The sequence below is a fragment of the Thermobia domestica genome, chromosome 3, assembly GCF_964235325.1.
Source record: "Thermobia domestica chromosome 3, izTheDome1.hap1.1, whole genome shotgun sequence".
Classification (NCBI taxonomy): Eukaryota; Metazoa; Arthropoda; class Insecta; order Zygentoma; family Lepismatidae; genus Thermobia; species Thermobia domestica.
The window spans coordinates 2,131,465-2,144,779 of record NC_137456.1 but is presented as its reverse complement, the minus strand read 5'-3'; the positions used below and the strand labels follow the sequence as shown (position 1 = coordinate 2,144,779).

The window sequence follows — 13,315 nt, the reverse complement described above, 5'->3', positions numbered from 1 at the left end:
ATTGAGTAGTGACTTCAGTTATCTTTAATCTTTGATAAATGCTTTCGTTCGTAGAATTACTTAATCTATTTATAGATTTTATTTTTATTTATTTATTTATTTATTTGTCACCTATAACAGGACTGCTGTCCCAATTACAATAGGCTGACAAGAATTAAATTATATTCAAATACTAATATACATGTACACTAATAAAAATAAAAATAAAATAAAATAAAACTAAAAGAGAGAGGAAAAATAGAAAGAAAGACGAGTAAATAAAAATAAAATAAAATAAAGACGGATATACGTTTGATTGGCATTGGTGTAAAAAAAAAAAAAAAACACAATGTTACATCTATAACGTAATAGGAAAGAAGAACTATGTATACAATGTTCGAATAATCATCTGACACATTGCTTGTCTGATATTTGTTTCAACAACTGCAAATATAAAGGATATAATAGAGAATACAATATTTTAATAATCATCTGAGACACCTCTTATCTAATGTTTGTTTTAACAATTTCAAATATAAAGTGTATGGCAAAGAAAGATCAATCTCTGGACTTTCCTTAGATACACTATTATAATTTCGACAAATTCGAATTAGGGGGGGAATTCATATGCATAGAAGTTCTAGATTTTACAGTATAAAATAGCGTTCTAGTCCGTAAGTTCTTTTTGGCAGTATTAAAACTTAACATACTTATTAAAACTTAACATATTTATTAAAACTTAACATACTTATTAAAACTTAACATACTTATTAAAACTTAACATACTTATTAAAACTTAACATACTTATACTATGAATCATGTGATATTAGAACAATTTTTAAGATTTAGAACTTGGTAAGCTAGTGTTGCCCTCAAGACTTGTAAAATTTGTTCTCGTTTCTAAAGCGAAACGTGAATTGTTATATTTCACGTCTCGTTGGTAGCACGAGTCTCGAACGCAATTGCAACTATCATTTCATTAATTTTTAATTATTATTATTATTTCAGGTGAGTGAATTATGGGCAGTTCTCTCAGTTTCCTACTAAAAAGTAAGTATTTTATTCCTTTCGTAAATCGGATTCAATACTATCGCATAAAATTTCGACTTTGGAACGTGATTGAGATGTATAGTCCAACATGTTAGAAAGTTATGAAAACAAAACAAATAATTTCTAAGAAGTTCAAGATACTCATAGTAACTATTCCTCAGTCCTACGTAGGCAGTGGTATCTTAGTTGGCCGTGCATTTATAGAAGGACGACTAAACAAATATAAATTTAATTTCAATAGTAGGCTCTCTTGTACCTTAGTAGTTAAAGTTCAAGTCTTGCAGAAGGCACGGAACATTTTGGATTGACGTGGAACTTTTTGGATTTATGGACACAAACGTGACACAAATAGGTGAGCCACTTAAATATGAAAGTATCGAACTCCAAGCCAAAAATTAGAGATAGTGTGCTTACACCACATTGCGCAATTAAAGATGTCTGGTGAGCTGCTTCGTGCCTAAGTGGTTAGTGTATGTGGGAGACGCTTGTTTGATTGCCAGCGAGAGCTCATGTGGTTCGGATTCCACCTTAATCAGTAGATCCATGTCTCATATAGCCTCGCTGCTGAAAGGGACGCTAAACTGAAATCAACAACTACAACATAAAGCTGTCTAGTGGATAACAGCCCTTTGTGAGGTGTGACTTGTGATTTTGAAACAGGGACAGAATACAAGTTCTGATCTAAGCAATTTCTGGAAAATTCAGTAGACACTTTGAAAAGTACAGTATAATGTTATGTTATGTATTAGTCATAATAATAAGTTGCTTTAAAATATATATATACAGTGTAGTTTATTAACTATACTTGTACAAAATGTGTAAAATTTAAAATTTAGTTCCCTTTTTTGTATCATCAAAGGTAGCCTTGTGTCCCCACTCAACTCAAATTATTGATATTTTAAAGCGGAGTTTCTCAAGTTGGGGATAGCGAGAGGGTAATTAATACCGTATTTTACGGACTACAACACGCGCCTAAATTTTTAAGCATTTTTTTTTTAAAAATACCGAAACATTTTTGCAGTTTTTCGCAGAGTTTACGGTCTGTATATTCTGGTCTGTAGTTCTGGGGTTGTAATGGCGGGGCAGGAAGGAGGCAGTTTTAGCAAGTTTGTGAATCCTCGTAATTCAAGTTCGTTGCATCGGTGCACTGCTGCTGCGAGTTGAATCTAATTTTGCCAGATAGAGATAGGTTACCCGCGAAATCGAATATATGGCCATTTTTAAGACTGGCGGGAATTTTAAATCAAACACTGGGCATTTATATATTAATTTGGAGTAAAGACGCGTCAGAATTTTGGAGGCAGTTTTTCGAAGAAAATAGTGGGTCTTATAATTCGTAAAATATGGTACGTAATAGCACCAATTCACAATAGCTCCGCTATGTTTGTTGATAAATCAACAAATTTGATTTAGTTTCAGATGTTTGTAAGTGTGTATAAAGCTTACACACATGCAAAAGTAACCAATAAGCAAAATTTTATTGCGATCAGGGAATTACTTCTTGGGGTCACTGGAAACAGGTGCGATAAAGGGAGAGGGGGTGAAAAAGCTTTTTGTGCTGTATCGTTGAAAATATTAGATTAGGAGGGATGGAATTTAACGCGAAAAGTGAAACTTAACTTGTTAGATCGCGATTTTTTAAAAAGTAGAGGCTAAAAGCATGCGTGTCCGCAGGATGAAACAATTGCCCTTCCCTGGATTTTCAAAAATGCTTCAATTCTTTGAAGTTCATATCGAAATATATTAATTTGTTTACTCACATACTATAGTATTTAATATATACTGTATTTTCTATACATCAAATACTAGATAATAAAGTTAATATGTAGTTAATAAAATTTTAAAATATCACATGAGGTATTATGTGCATTGAGAAATATCCGTTCTCCGGACAGCGGTATATTGCACGAATATACGGAATCCTCTTGCTTACTACAGAAATCAGTACGGAGCATACGTTATCCATATGCTTCATAGGCACTGCCCTTAGATATTACATTATGCCGTTGCATGATGTCTAATATCTAACAGTTTTCCGTATATCACGTGCATATACTTATGTTACATTCGTCAGCTATATGTCATATACGTCTATTTGTATGTGAGATCCTGACCGCCTACATTGTTTCATACGGAAAGTACGTATAGATGGAACATTTATACAGAAAGTATTATAAAACATGCGTTATATACAGAAAGTATTATAACACGTTTTCAATTATACGTTTGGTGTACGTTAAGTCCAAAAACTACAGGATTTACAAATATAACATACAATTTTACGTACGTCACATACAATTTTTTTCTCAAGTACACCATGAAGTGACTATGTATTGTTGACTGCGCTTTGTGTCTTGTTTGTCCTCTGTTGAAAACAATCATACTGGCGTGACAATAAAATGAAATATTTCAGTTTAACGTTCTGCGATTATACAGGCTATGATAAGGGAGAGTATGATTATGGCAAGTGAATGATGATGCAACAAATCGGCAGAATGAGAATGTGGGAGGAAACAAGAGTACCAAAGAAAACCCACGGACACGATGTTGTCCACTGTAAATTTACTTGACCGGGGGATCGAATCAAGAACCCCACACATCAAGGTAAGCACTCTACCACTGGACCACCTTGTCCTCCATCGGCTGGAAGTATATGTATATACGTATCCTATAGGTGAATGGCTACATTTCGAAAATTTAGAACAGAAATGCATCAAAGGGGGGAGGGGAAATAAGTAATTAACTCTGCATTTACTCATTGCATGAATAACTAGAACAAATATCAGAAATCGATGAATAATTTCCAAACTACGATTTTCAATTCGATCAAGTAAAAGCATTTATCATCCGGTGATATGACTGAAATTCAGATAATTCGTTCGCTTGAACTGATCGGATGGGCTAATATCAGTCGCTGAACCAAAGTATCAATTCCCGCTCTCTTGACTGAGCGATAGCCTGAAGTTTGGGTGGATGCTAAGATTTTTCGAATTTGCGCTGGCACTCGGCCAACCGGTGATCAATCAGTGTCGCTGCTAATTGCAAAGAGACACGATGATGATACGCTGCAGCACCCACAACTGATGCTGATATCTGCAGCCAAGGTAAATAAAGTACCTGCGAATCAAAAACTCATGAAATCCACGGATGGACTTCATACGAAGTGCGTGAGCCCAAACAACTCATTTGAACGCAGATCCAAATGCAAAATAAATGGTTTCCACGGAATGATGGATCATTATGTTGTCATGATGGTACTTTTTTAGTGTTGTTGGTGTATTTTATTAGTGCTTAAGATCTTAGCATGAGTGGCTTCAGTTACGTCTCTCTCTTAATATACTTTTTCATGGAAATTTCACAGGTGGTTAAAAAAAAAGTATTACTAAGCGCTATAGACAAGAATCCTCGTTTTATAAGTTGGGCAGTGCGCGAAAAGTGAAATTATTCAGCGGAATAGGCAATACTCTTGACGTTTTCGAGTATTCTGCCCACTTACTCTACTGATGCAGCCACTGAAACAGAAAACAAGAAAAGAGAATGTATTTTTTCATGAGAAAAGTCTGTGTATAAAGATAAGCAAAGAATTAGGATTATGGAATACCCTCTATACAAAAATTATGTAATTTGGCTTCATTGCACCAGTAATCATTTGTGATATTATTCTTAAAGAGCCTATGACTTTGTACAGTATAGTATCAAGGAACCAGAACCTCTACAGATGCATTAATCAATATGGAAGATCATAAACAAAGAGGAATCAGTTTTCAAATAAGTCGTGAAATGATAAAGTACAGGGCGATTTACGTACTACCAGTCCTATATGATATGAGTTGGGTTTGAAACTCGTTTATTATTGTTATTGTTAATAGCTGACCCTGCGCTATATACACAGCGCACAGTTCTAATATGAGCGTGAATCTCTTTCCCACTTCTCACTATATCTGTGCAAGTCCCTTTCCCAACACAAGTAGACAGAAAGACTCTCAAAGGGAGTGAATTGCTATAGACAAACATATAAATATACTATTGTAATATATAGAATGTTGGGGTGAGTTTGTCTATACGTGGTAAACTTGGATAAATAATAGATTATACTACATGCAAATATTTTTTCTTATAATTCCGTATCCGAGTACGCCTCATTATGGGTCCACAAGCTTTCGAAGTTGTTAGCTTGCAATAGGTTTTGTCATTCAGATTAAAGCAAAGCGCCTGAAATGTCCATCAACCCGCTATACATAGTTCCTCTACTGGTTGCCTTTCACAAGGGTATCTACCTTAACGTCCTAGTGTCAATATTAAACTAATAGGGTTAAAACAACGCCTAAATTTGGAATGGTAAAATAAAGAAAAGATTTTTTTTTTTTTGAAAATTTGAATGAAAACTAGCAAATTTACACAAAATTTGGAATCGAAGAGCGAAAACGGTAAGTTTCTAGCACTTGTGATTTTCAAGGTCTCATTGTCAAAAGGATTGGCTGAACACAAACATCAACCAGCATTTTCATATATAGACTAGCTGAACCTGCGCTCTCTACACAGCGCATCATTTGCATATGAGCATAAATCTCCTTCTCATTCCTCAAACATAGGTACATGTCCCTTTACAGACACAAGTCAAAGACGTCTTGATAAAAATCGGCAAGGGGTATTATAAAGAGGAGATTTTTTCGATTATTTTTTCTCAATATCTCGCACCGTTTGCAAGATTTCAGCCTACTTTCGGTTGGAGTTTCTAATTCATGTATGACCAGTTTTTTCTTTCTTCTTGCATGTAGTATGTAATAAGCAAATACATTACATATACAATTAATTATAATGTCAGTTATATATGGCGTTCATTGGGCAAAACACTCAAAAAATAAAAATTTATCTTAGACTCGAGAAATGGTTATCCTTCCTTTTTCACTATTATTTGGCCATGGAACAAACGCCTGAGACATATACAACATTGTGGTGTTGGAATGTATAACGCATAGGGTATGATGCTTTAGTTTTTTTTTAAATTTCAACGCTTCCAATGTGCCCTAAAAATATGTAATAAAAAAATAATGGCCATGTTTTTGTTTTAAATATTCAATTAGAACTGGACAATCTACGCAAAATTTCCAATCGATCAGTGAAAACTTCATCTTTCTAGAGCCTGTAGTTTCCGAGATCTCATTGTCGAAAGGATTGTTTGACATAATAATCTTTTTATCTTATAAATTTTACGTCTCATTATTCCGGCTAGGCTACAGGAGACGGTGATTATGAGATATGAAGGAAATGGTGGAATGAAGAAAATGGAAGGAAACGGGAGAACCCCGAGAAAACACACGCATACGGTGTGTGTCCACTACAAAGCTCACTTGGCGCGAGCTGGGATTGAACCAAGGACCCCATTCACCGGAGATGAACGCGCTACCACTGAGCCACCGCAGCCCCCTCGAAAGTTTTTAAGTATGCTGTAGTTTTCAGAATGTGTAAAGAAACCTACTTGTATTTGGTTAAAGGACTACAAAACTGTTTGTGTGGTAAGCCAAAAAAAAAAAAAAAATGGCCTTTTAAATTAATCAGATTAGATGGTGATCTTTTATTTATTTCTTCATCTGGCGATCGGCCTTCCGCATCTTCCTCTCGGCTAATCCAGCTGGTTTATTGGAAGGAGCTGACATCGGGAGCAACTAAAAGTCATATCATGTTCTGGCTTCTTTTCTTTCTTTTTGGTCCTATTGTAATTGCGATTCATCAATGATGGCTTGAGGTAGATCTTCCTCTTCTTTCGCACACGTATTGAAGAAGCCTTCATCAACAGAAGGGTGATTAATAGATCGTGTTTGCTGTTTAGGAACATGCAAATCCACTCCGTGTTGCCGCAAGTCCTTGGAGCTACTGTTCTTCTGCTTGCACCTGATTTTACTCTCAGCAGACATCAGTGCTTTTGAAATCTATATGCTTTATTGGCTTTCAGTTTTTTCTTTCTTTAATTACCTCTCGCACTTGTATTGCACTATCTGGATTCAGTCGGGTTTTTCAAGTGAAGCGTTAAGTATAAAAAGTTTTGTAATTATAACTTAGCCTTGTATCAGGGAATAATACTTTCTGATTGGTAAACCTTTTTCTGATGCACTGCAACATTTTCGTCGCTCTGATGATCAGTATGATCAGTCGACTTCGATTTTGTATGACCAGCAAGTGTTCCATCCTCTGGAGGTAAATGAGAGATTCACATTCGACAGGTCACAGGTACAGGCGGTTTGAAATACGCGTAGGATTATATTAAGACGTTGATCCTTAGGGGTCGATCCAGTGGCGTACCGTGGAAAATCGAAAGCCAGAGCAAGAGTATATGACAGCGCCTCCGTACGTATTAGTGAGGTCGACGATTACGTGTTGTTTGCCGCGGTATTGCTCTCTCTGATTTATCATATATCATAATCGTGAAGATTTATTCAAGATCAACTCATAAGCTGAGGGTTGCTAGATGACTATATTATAACAATCAGATCTGTTATATTTATAAACTGAATGCATGCAATAAAAACGATCCCAAACACGGTTACTGCTTCTATTCCGTAACCATAGTTTTGAGTATTCATTAGACATTTCTCTCCAAAGGGATTTTATAACTGTTTTAGTTTATTCTTAAAATTTAGCCATTCTAGTGGATTTATGTTTTTGCTTATTCGACATTAGACAGTATTTGACCCTTTATTAATTTATATAGGCTGATTCTATTGAGGTGTACGCAAAACCCACTTCGCGCGAGCTGGAATCTATCCGGAGACCCCTAGCACCGGAGGTAAATGCTTTACACTAAGCCACCTTTGCCCCTACATGATATATATAGTTCAGGTGGTAGTAAATATGAAAAGTTACAAAAAGGCAACTGTAACACAAGTATTGATATATATGTTAACTTATGAAGCTCGAAGTTGATGTCATATAGCCGTTCTGCTATTTTTAACTCGTTTATGATATCTCGCAGCAGGTTTTCTTTAGAGATAACATACTATCCAGTAGAATTTTATGCATCCAGAAGCATGAAATAAAATAAAGACTATAACTCCACATTACATTTGGTTTATACTCGTAAGTAGCTTCTATAAGCAGCAGAATACTTTGCTGTTGAAAAACACCGTGTGCGTGAGTTTTCTTGGGGTTTTTCTGTTTCCTCCCACTTTTTTCAGTACACTATTTTTCATTCATTGTAATCATCATCGTATCCTTTAGCTTACACGACATAATTGTGCGACGTAAAACTGAAATATTTCATTTCATTTTTCTTAAGTATGTAAAATCCAGTTTTCTAGTCGCGTAGCATAACAACAACAACAAATGAAATGAAATAAAAAATGAAATCTTTAAGTTTTACGTCCCACGGTTATGCCAGTTAGGCTAAAGGAGACGGTGATGATGAGGAATGAATGAAATTGTGGAATGAAGAAAGTGGGAGGAAACGGGAGAACCCCACGCACAAGGTGTTTGTCCACCACAAAGTCCACACGACGCGAGAAATAGAACATTATATAACAAGAGGTGATATTAATAATTCTGTTAAAAGATAAAGTGCAATCATCAATTTACTAAGCTGTTACAATATTAATGATATTTTAGGATTTAGGATTTCAAGTTTCTGTGCTTTCAGCATCTGTGGCCATGTTAGCCCGTCACGTATGAGTGATGACGTCCCTTGGCGAGCACACTATTCGGGAAGGGGAAGGAAGGAAGGATTGGGAAGGAAGGAACGCGGCCTGGGATCTATGTTAGGTACCACGCCAGCATTTGCCTGGTGTGAATGAGGAAAACCCAGGAAACCCTCATTCAGGATGGCTGGCCTGAAAAAGTTTTACACACTTTTTCGATCGAGTGCCCCCACCGAGAATCGAACCCGGGACAACTTGCACCGAAGGGGAGAGCGTTAGCGACTACGCTGCGCAGGGCCACATTAGTGATATTTTGTATTCATTTGTTTGGAGCTTAATGTTATTTTTCAGGAGCGAGTCTAAATGAGACCTCTCTCATCCCCAGTGGCGTACTTACGGTTTTGTTTCGGGGGGAGTTTTGCTAACTCCTGGAAATGTGAAAATTCTGCAAGATTGATGTACTTTAATATAGTAAATAAAATTTCGGGGGAGCTTAAACCTGGAAGCCCCCTTAAATACGGCACTGCTGGCAAAAATTATTGGTTCCATTATATGGACAGAAGACATTTAGAGTTGCCGGCTTGTTGAAATAATAAAAGAGTTATATTTTTATTTTAGGAGGGGGTGTGCCCCCTTTCTGGACCCGCTACTTATGACCTCTCCTCTAAGGTAGGTCCTCCCGCTAAAGAGTTCATAGCGGACAGGGGTGCTGCCCTAGGTTGCGTGGTTCTTCAACCGCCTGATTTTAAATATTCAAAAAAAAATCTTTTGAAATCTTAAATGTAGAGTAGAGTTTAAGTAAAATGGTATCTTTGGTCCTCAGCTGAAGATAGTCTTCGTATATCTTTCAGGAATTTCTATCTAAAAACGGGAAGAACACAATCCTATATATGCAATACAATAAATTTTGTTTCGCTTTGCTGGCGTCAGGCTGGTGCAGCGTTGAATATATTGTAGAAATGGCGTGACGTCCGTGGTACGTACAACTTGCACAATTTCGTAACCTTGAATAAGTTGAATAAACAGAAACACTAAAACACGTCATAAATTATTATTATTAGCAAAAAAGTTTTAAAAGAGGTTATTATAGGTTATCATTCGAACTACAAACAAAATACTGCAGTTTCAGTCGTCAATTTAATTTAATTCAGTGTTTCTGTCACACGGCGAGGGTAAGTACAAATGTGTATATAATTTTATTACTCACGGGAATATGTATAAATATGATTAATTGAAGTGAGTGTAAAACCTATCATTGGACTCAGCATGTGTTCGTCTTTCCGTCTGCACTTTTCTCCCACGATAACTTCTCTAAATTGTGCTTAATCTTAATGAAATAAGCCATTAATTCTTCGTATGAGAGTAAGCCCTTTGCTTCGGATTGAAATCCACGATTGTCTGAGTAAAATCATCTGCGAATTGAAAAGTTTGCTGTGCACAGAACATCATAATTAAAAAGCATTCTATTTTGAATGAATGTGTCGTAATTTTTCTAAGCTTTCCAATTACTCGCATGTTTCAGATTACGAATCATGATTTTGCCGCATCTTAAGGTTGGTGTAAAGGGGCAAGTTTTGCCGATAGATGTCACTACAGTCTTCGTATCTTTCTCTTGTATTTTTTATCTTTCACGAAAATTCACGATTTCTCTTACAAATTTCAATCTAGAGCCATCAAATTTTTGGAGAAGGAACTTCATAACCTATCGAAGGCAACAATCCGTGCCAATTTTTTATTTAAATTTTTCTTCATTGTTGAAATAGGTCCATTGTTAAAGGTTTGGATATCCATTTTAACAATGAAGAAAATTCTATTTAAAAAATCGGCACGGATTTTTGCCTTTGATAAAGTATGAAGTTCCTTCTCTAAAAATGTTATGTCTCTTGGTTAAAATTTGTAAGAGAAATTGTGAATTTTCGGGGAAGGTAAAAATACATGAGAGATATACGAAAACTATGGTGACATCTATCGGCAAAACTTTTCCCTTTAAACCAACCTTAAACAATAGGTTCCACGTTAAAATTACCCAATTTTCATCTGAAGTGGCGTGTATTTCTTAGAGTTGAACTTGTGGGTAAGGGATATAATATTCAGCCTAACTTTAGAAACATTCTCAGAGTAATTTTAGTTTTCGTTCCTTTATTTTTAGGGAGTGCTCCCATTTCCATTGATATTCTTATTGGTTTGAATTGAACTTGGCTCCAGCCAAACAATATGACCATCCACTACTTTGTGAACGAAGTCATTCTGTTGATGTAAGAGACACGGGACAGAGAACACTTCGTTAGAATGACAGGTAATATTTCACTCGATCAAATCAGTGTAATGCTTATGTGTTGAATGAGAAAGGCCCACGATATATAAAAAAATGATTGCAGCTAGATGGCTAAACGGCTGGGAACGTGCATCTCGGAAACAACCTGACTTGTCACGTGTTCGCGATCTGCTGTGGTTAGTGTCTTCCAAAGGTGAAAAAAGAACGGTGAAACTAGCATCAAAGTACAAGGCGTATAACGACTACAGTCGACCGTCGTTCACTATCGAGGTTGGTACGACAGGATAGGGCGAAAACTGTGGCACAATTAAAAGCAGACTTTAACATTGGACAAAGCGCGAGTGTGTCTGAATGCACCGTTCACCATACACTATTAGATAAAGACCTCCACAGCCGACATTCCATGCGTGTAGCAATATGAATCGCACGACATTGTCGATACGACTAGAATGAGCACGTCTCCATCGCCATTGGACCACAGAGCAATGACATGATGTTACATGATGCGATGAATTACAATACAGGCTTTATCATATCAATGGCCGGGTCAGAATCAATCATCTTATAGAGAAATAGGTGCTGAACACGTGCACAGTAGGAAGACGACAAGTCGATTGTGGTTTCATTATAATTTGGAAAATGTCTTCCCAGCACGGTTCCTACCAACCGGCAGGATCAAGGACACATTCATGTCTGCCATATTTTCAGCTGGAAATGTCGTCTTTTAGCGGATCAATGCCCTCGTCGAAAAGCCAATATTGTGCTGCTGTGGTTCGAAAGCACAGTAATATGTTTCAATGGTCCTCAAAGTCACCCAATCTTAGCCCCAATTGGACCCCGTTGGGATGTTATTAAACGTCAGATCGGAGCTTACTGACCCCCATGCACAGATTTTGTGGGAGTTAAGTGAGTTGGATGTGCAGATCTGGTACGTCATGCCTCTAGTTTCCAACTAAGTCTCATTGCTTACATGCGAAAGCGCTTTGCTGCTGACCTGCGAACCAAAAGTGATACGAGGCATTAGTTAAGTGATCATAATGTTTTGGTTGGTCAGTGTGTGTATATATATATATAGGGTGTTTTAAAACAACACCGACAACTTTCGGAGATGATTCCTGACACCAAGATAAGACAAAAAGTATAGACCAACCTGAGTGCACAAATGCTTCCTTTTGGAGTTATAGGCTGCCAAAAACATGAAAAAATGAACTTTAATGGTCCTTAGCTCCTAAACTATGGGACTTACCGTAGTCGGGTCAAGACTTTACTTAGGAACTAGTATGTGTCCTATCCAAATATTTCCACAACAATTATTATAAAAGTAGTTGGAGAGTATTTCAAATTATATGCGTGTAGCCAAACTCCCTCTATAAAAATTGCTTTGTGAGTACCTTAGGATTCTGAAACATGTATTTTTGGATAGCGCACATATTAGTTCCTAAGTGAAGTTTTCATCCGATCATAGTTTTGTAGCTATGGACCTTTAAAGTTCATTTTTTCATGTTTTCGACAGCCTATAACTTCGAAAGAAAGCGTTTGTGCACCCAGGTTGGTCTGTGCTTTTCGTCTTATCTTGGTGTCAGGAATCACCTCCAAAATGCTGTCGGTGTTGTTTTGAAACATCTCGTATATAAGTTGGTGGGTTTTGTTTAGAGTATTTTTTTTTTTTTTTTTTTTTTTTTAAATCACTGAAGCTAAATAACTACGTGAGCTTCGGACAAATGTTGAACCGGGTCTCCCGCGCCGGTGGATCAAACAATAATCTATTATGAATTGTTTTTCGAATAAATGTGATTATCATTTTAGTATTGTTCAGGATTGACATATTTTCGTTTGTTGCCAATCAAAAGCGAATGAGGAGGAGTGGCACTTGCAGAAGCCAAAGAAAAAAAAAATAATGTTTGATTTGCTAAGATGGTGACAAAAATGCATTGAATCGAATGGTTGAAACGTATTGTCATTGTTGCCAACTGGTGATAACGTCTGAATATGGACTATGTTAACGTTTTCAAATTAAATATGAAGTTCAATTACTTTAGATTCATGGTTCGTACGTCATTCCCTTTAGGATGAACAATTTTTTCCCGAATAACACTATACACAGGTGTCATGGTTCATAAATCGAAGGAAATTAGGAGAAATTATTCGTTGAAATTTTCCCGACAAAGTTTATTAATTTATTTTTAACATTTGGACACCCCTGTTCGGGTCCCAGGTATAGATACCTGTACGAAAGATAACTCAAAAATACTACATCACCAAGTTTGATTGAAGTTTGGTTAGTAGGTATGTAGTCTGTGAGTAATTAAATTTGTGAAACCTCTCAGTAACGAACAAATAAATGTGTCCTATTGGTGTCCGTTATTCAGAGCTTTCACTGTA

At 36.5% G+C, this 13,315-nt stretch overlaps 1 protein-coding gene across 4 annotated transcripts in view; it reads left to right on the top strand.

Moving 5' to 3' along the window:
• Ntan1 (N-terminal amidohydrolase 1) overlaps positions 1-13,315 on the top strand; it is a 434,508-nt gene that overhangs the window by 266,092 nt on the left and 155,101 nt on the right. Inside the window, exon 1 of one of the 4 annotated variants that reach the window (XM_081753961.1) lies at positions 9,776-9,830. The exons of the other annotated variants lie outside the window; for them this stretch is intronic. The gene's annotated coding sequence lies outside the window, so the exon portion shown is untranslated. Of the gene's footprint in view, positions 1-9,775; positions 9,831-13,315 lie in introns of those variants that run through there. 4 annotated transcript variants of the gene reach the window in all.